General features: G+C 40.6%; 1 long non-coding RNA gene across 1 annotated transcript in view; it reads left to right on the top strand.

Annotated features, from left to right (window-relative positions):
• Positions 1-6,763, top strand: part of LOC145511424 (uncharacterized) — a 138,938-nt gene that overhangs the window by 77,247 nt on the left and 54,928 nt on the right. The window lies entirely within an intron of this gene.

The following is a 6,763-nucleotide window of genomic DNA, read 5'->3' as shown; positions in this document are numbered from 1 at the left end:
CAACAAAATTAGCTTAGGTACCCAACTTACACAATCGGCTATATAGTACTGTACTGTAATAGGTTTGTAATAATTTTCACACAAATAGTATGCACATAAAAAACAAACACAAAAATAAAGAAAACATTTTTAATCTTAGAGTACAGTACATTGAAAAGAACAGTAGTACAGTATAACAGCTGGCATACAGAGGCTGGCATGCATGTTCGTGTCTTTGGAAGTTTGAACCTTGAAGATTCGTATGTAGGGGACTTACAGTAGTTGAGAATGTTTACATATTCTCAAATGTAAAAGGGAGGATCTGGAAAATAAAAATAAATTCAATGAGGATCAAGGCTCCTATTTGGCTTTCAGATTGGAACCTTGTTTCTTGGTCTTATCAAAACATAGTCTAGGCCCTAAGGATTGCTTAAAAACTTTTCTTTTAAAACTCTTCTTAGATTCCATTTATCTCAAAAGAGAAGGACTAGGCTAATCTGCATTCAGCAACTGACTGCCCCAGAGCTTCTGCAGTGTGAGATTTGAAATTGACTTTCTCCCTGGAGGATGTTTCTTGGATGCAGGAAGGGAAGAAAAGTCAGCTAAGCCAAGGCATCTTTAAAGATCTTCTCTTGGAAGCAAGATACAAACTGTGCTCTTTAGACAATACATTTCTAGTGTTCTAAGCTGTGACCTTCCCTACTTCAAATGAATACCAATGAAAATCAATTCCTTTCTGAGTGAGAAACAGAATTTGCTGGGGCTAGGAGGTAGATGAGAAGGGAATTTAGTACATGAAGAGAATAGTAGTCTTTGCAGGGGTTTTTGGATCTGCTAAGCAAGTTTTGGTGCTGGGAAAAGATTGAAGGCAAAAGGAGAAGGAGCAGCAGAGAATGAGGTGGTTAGATAGCATCACCAACTCATTGGATGTGAATCAGAGCAAACTCCAGAAGACAGTGGACAGGGGAGCTGGTGTGCTGCAGTCCATGCAGACATGACTAAGCAACTGAACAACAGCAAAGCAATTTTTGCTTAAGGGGAAAAGAGCTGAATTCCTATACTTTAAAGAGAGTGGGATGTTTATTTCAATCTTGGAATTCCAGAAAATTGAGGCTTTTGTCACAAGATGGAAATGCTGAATAAAAATGTATGCCTTCCTCAACAAGCACAGAACACTCCAGTCTGATCATGTTTATCATGACTTGACAACTGTGATGTTGGGAAAAGCCTAAGTACTGGATTGGGCAAACCTGGATTCAAATCCTGCCTCTGTCACTGCTAGATAGCTCTGTGTTCTAACCTCTATAACCTCAGTTTCTTTATCTATAAAATGGAGATAATACCTGCAGATATGTTCTGATGATTAAATGTGATTACTATGTAAGGCAGGGCTTCTCTGGTAGCTCAGCTGGTAAAGAATCTGCCGAAGATTCTTGCAGGAGAAATGCAGGATACCCAGGTTCAATTCTTGGGCTGGAAAGATGCCCTGGAGAAGGAATAGGATACCCATTCCAGTATTCTTGGGCTTTCCTGGTGGCTCAGATGGTAAAGAATCCACCTGCAATGTGGGTGACCTGGGTTTGATCCCTGGGTTGGGAAGATCCTCTGGAGGAGGGCATGGCAACCCACTCCAGTATTCTTGCCTGGAGAATCCCCATGGACAGAGGAGCCTAGCGGGCTACAGTCCATGGGATTGCAGAGAGTTGGACATGACTGAGCAACTAAGCACAGCACAGCCACATGTAGGGCAATGAATGCAGTACTGGCCTTCATTGGGTACCCAACTCACGGTTGTATCTCTCTTCTCCCTCTCCTTTCTCTTCTCTCGCTCTGTCCCTTTCTTTTGCTCTCTCTCACACACACATGCACACACACTGTGAAATTCCTCTATGAATTGCTGTCTCCTCCCTTACTTTTTCTGTTTCTCCTTTGCTCATTCTGTAAGGCTCAGCTCCCATTGCCTTCTTATTTTTCCCTCTTTCTACATAGAAGTCTCCTTTTCACTTTTTGTAGTGCTCATAGTTTCATCCATGACCCTCAGGAGTTTATTATTTGATTAATATGGCAAAACTAGAATTTTAAAATATTCCACAACACCCCAGCTTTGAAGGTCACAGTAAGTTTACAATAAATTTTACTGATTGATATTATTATTATTGTTCACTTCAGTACAAAGTCACTGGATTTCTTATTTTTTCTAAGTTGACCTGGGGACATTATTATGGCACAGTGGTAAAGAATCCTTGCTTTCCTGGTAGCTCAGTGGTAAAGAACCCACCTGCCAACGCAGGAGACATGGATTCAATCCCTGGGTTGGGAAGATCTCCTGGAGGAGGAGATGGCAACCCACTTCAGTTTTCTTGCTTAAAGAATTCCATGGACAGAGGAGCCTGGTGGGCTATAGTCCATGGGGTCACAAAGAGTCAGACATGACTGAGTGACTTGAGAGCACACATACGTACAATTTACATATATTAACTCAGTTCTTCAAAAGCACTCACAAGGCAGGTATTGCTATCCTCATTTTGCCAAAGAGCAAACGGAGAGTCAGAGATTTTCAATAACTTGTCCAAATTATATGCCAGGGGTGGATTGTTAGGGTTTGAATTCAGGTCTTTCTGATTCTTCTTTTATTTTTGCCTGGGCTGGGTCTCCATTGTGGTGCTCAGGCTTCTGCAGCTGTGGCATTCAGGCTTAGTTGCAACATGTGGGATCTTAATTCCTCAACCAGGGATCAAACCCAGGCCTTCTGCATGGGAGCATGAAGTTTTATCAACTGGGCCACCAGGGAAGTTCCAGGTCTTTCTGATTCTAAAGCTTAAACTCTGCCATATTATATGATTTTTCCAGTAAGTTTGTGATGAAAATGTATTTAGGGTTCTCAGTCATGGCTTTTGAGCATGTTTTCTCTGTGAATATTTTTCATTACTAAATTCATCCCTTACTGCCCTGAAAGTGCCCAGTCTCGTCTGATCTAGGGAGCTAAGCAGGGTCAGGCCGGGTTAGTACTTGGATAGATTGCCTGGGAATACCACATGCTGTAGGCTTTTGGGGCTTCCCAGGTGCTGCTGCTGCTGCTGCTAAGTTGCTTCAGTCGAGTCCGACTCTGTGCCACCCCATAGACGGCAGCCCACCCGGCTCCACCGTCCGTGAGATTCTCCAGGCAAGAACACTGGAGTGGGTTGCCGTTTCCTTCTCCAATGCATGAAAGTGAAAAGTGAAAGTGAAGTCGCTCAGTCGTGTCTGACCCCTCGCAACCCCTTGGACTGCAGCCTACCAGGCTCCTCCGTCCATGTGGCACAGTGGTAAAGAATCCACCTACCAATGCAGGAGATGCAGAAGACGTGGGTTTGACCCCTGGGTTAGGAAGATTCCCCCGGAGGAGAAAATGACAACCCACTCCAGTATTCTTACCTGGAATATTCCATGACAGAGGAGCCTGGTGGGCTGCAGTCCATGGGGTCTCAGAGTCGGGCACGACTGAAGCGACTGAGCACACGCATAAACCTGCAGCATCCCCAGCCTCTCCCTGGCGGCCCTTTCATAATGATTCTGGGTCCCTGTGAGCAGTGGAAGGGACCCAGATTTCTCTATTCTGTTCAGAGACTTCAGGTGAGACTCAGTCTCCTGTCCATATCCCTCTTCTTCTCATTGTGAACATCATTAGACAGCTAAAAGCATTTTAGAGAGGCGAGAGAGCATTATAGATAGAGTAAATCTTTTTAAACAACTCTGCTCATGGGGTACATATGTGGCTGTGGCATCTGCAAAAAGAACCAAACAGAACACCCATATGCAAATAACTTTCTTATTTTTTTAAAATGCCTTTATTGAATTTTTACAATATTGATTCTATTTTATGTTTTGTTTTTTCGACCCTAAAGCATTTGGGATCTTAGCTCCCTGACCAGGTAATCGAACCCTGAGTTGGAAGGCAAAGTCTTAACCACTGGACCACCAAGGAAGTCCCTAGTTTGCTTCTTAAAAATGTTTCCCCCTGCTGTTAAACTTTAATAAATAGCTTGGGAAATGAGACACATAATCCAAATGGCAACTGTTCCCCTTAAAATCAATAAAAAGAACAGTGCTATTGTGAATAAATTCACTTTCCCTGTGCAAATGACAAGTATATTCTATACTACAATGCTTTCCAATTATGTTGGGTAGCTTCATGTTGAATAACAACACAGACTCTCAAATTGAGTCCTTGTGGCCAGTATCAAAGCTCAATAATTTTGGTAATAGATCTTTTTTATGCTTAAATGGATATGTAAACATCATATTAGAGGTTTTGGAGGATACATATAACAGTTTTTCCTTAAACCCTATAATTTCTGCTTTGGACAATGATCAGTGATTTCCCATTATCTTTCTAACTTTCCTACTTACTTATATTAAAAAAGGCCTTAGTATTAAAATTGTGTTTTTCTGTTTTGGAGAATAACAAATTCAGTAGGTTGGGCAAATTATTTAAGTGCTTACTTTTGTTTCCTTTGCTGCAGATTGCTGTAAATTACTGTGAAACTTTTATAGAAGATGATTCCAAATCCCCAGCCTTTTTGCTGCATTTCTTAGAGGGCTCAAGAAACATGTATTTTTGGAATGAAGAAAGGAGACACACAGAAGAGAAACATGTGGGCAAGGCACTATATGGAGCTTCACTGATGGCTCCGTGGGTAAAGGACCCGCCTGCCAATGCAGGAGATGCAAGAGACACGTCAAATCCTTGGGGTGGGAAGATCCCCTGGAAAAAGAAAATGGCAACCCCATCCATGATTCTTGCCTGGGGGATCTCATGGACAGAAGAGCCTGGAGGGCTATATAGTCCATTGGGTAGCAAAGAGTTGGACACAACTGAACACATGGCACAAGGCAGTATATAGTCAAGTTTCATACTTGAATGCAGTCAGTTAAACATAATTAAAGTGGAGCCCCAAAGTGTGCTGCAAATTAAGTATTGGAATCAATTTTATTTCATGTCTTTTTCGATTTAGTTCCTAATTTTGATGTTATCTTTCAGTTGACTCGAGTGTCTCCTCAAATTTGGTTTTCTGTTTGTGTGTTTTTTAAAGATTTTTTGCACCTGAGAATCTTTATACATTTAAAACAAGTGATCTGGATACTAAATTACTGAGTCACTGAATTTCCCTTCACAATAAAATTTAGTGTTAAATCTTAGGCCAACCTAGCTTTTATTTATTATAGGTGGTGTGTTTCTTCTTCTTGCTTGTATACTTTTAGGATGTTTTCTTTATTCTTATAAACCGAAATATTTGTTGTGGTATGCCTGGATCTGAGTGTCTCTCTATTGATTGCATTGAACATGGTGAATGCATTCATACTGCATACTCAGGCCATATTTATTTTTCTAATGAGGGAACTTTTTCTTTGATTATTAATATTTGAACATCAGAAATCTTCCATTGTGTTTTTTTTTTTTTTTAATAGATATTGAGTTTACCCAGAAAAGATAGTAAGCTTGTTCTTAGTGACCCAAGGAAATGTAATTAACTTTACCATGAGACAATATGATGGTTGAAAAAAATACTTTAAAAGTATATATAGATTACGGAAATACTTTTTCCTGAACAGGGAGGAAGAAACTGGTTGTTTGGAAGGAGACTTTTTTTGTGCGTTTTTTTGTTCCATATTTTTTCAGAGTCATATTCTTTTTGACATACATGGTAAACATACCTAAGGGCATTTTTCTCTTAATTTTGGAATCCAAGATAAATCTCTTGTTCCAGAACACCCAAGTGATATAACTTTAATGCTAGAAGGATATCTAGGTCTCTGGTGGCAAGAGGACTATATATGTGCGGATGGAAGGGTTGGTAAATAAGCTGGAAGAGTCATCATAGAGTCACGACTTAACAGCATAATATGAGCTTTTCCCTTTTATATCAAGCTTATAGTACTGTGGCAATATACATTAAGAATTACTTTTGTCCCAATTCTGTGTTTTGTTGCTTGGGAATATGTATAATTCTTAGCTTGATTCTCTCTTCCATTATTTTCTATCTTATGAAACTCATCTTTTTGTCCTTTACTTAATCAGGAACATTTAACAGCAATGTAAGGCAGTATATAGTTAAATGTAAAATTGAGAGAAGTGGAAAAGGAGACCTGAGAATAAACTCAAAATATTACTTGAGGCTGTTGCAAAGGGTAACATGTGATCTAGCTTTTTAAGTATGTATGGGATTGAACAGGCCTAAAAGATGTTCATGTGTGCTACGTCACTTCAGTTGTGTCCAATTCTGTGACGCTATGAACCATAACCTGCAGGCTCCTCTGTCCATGAGATTCTCCAGTCATGAACACTGGAGTGGGTTGCCATGCCCTCCTCCAAGGGATCTTCCCGACCCAGGGATTGAACCTGCATCCCTTACATCTCCTGCATTGGCATGTGAGTTCCTTACCACTAGCGTGACCTGTGAAGCCCACCTAAAGGGTGATATTTAGGTAAATGTGATGGGAAAAATAGCTGGTTATGAAGTGGTTTCACCTATTTGGGTAATTTTTAGGTGAAGATATTTTGTGCATGGCTTTATTTATAGGCTGAAATCCACACAGTGGGTTTTACCTTCACAGGTTTTTAAGCAAGAGTGATGTTGTCACAGACATGGCTGGCAGCAGGCTAACACTTCTTAAGTGTGAATCAGAAAAAAAGAGAGGGAATATGACTAGTGCCATAGAGCTGCTGGTGTTGGCAGTGGGGGCAGTGGAAGGCCTCAGATTTGTCAATGTTCAGAGGCAGCTTGAGGTCTGTGAGTCAGGAAAT

Source organism: Giraffa tippelskirchi, chromosome 6, assembly GCF_054371585.1.
Source record: "Giraffa tippelskirchi isolate mGirTip1 chromosome 6, T2T-mGirTip1v1.2.pri, whole genome shotgun sequence".
NCBI lineage: Eukaryota > Metazoa > Chordata > Mammalia > Artiodactyla > Giraffidae > Giraffa > Giraffa tippelskirchi.
The sequence above is the reverse complement of the archived record's forward strand: the minus strand, read 5'-3'. Positions and strand labels throughout refer to the sequence as shown.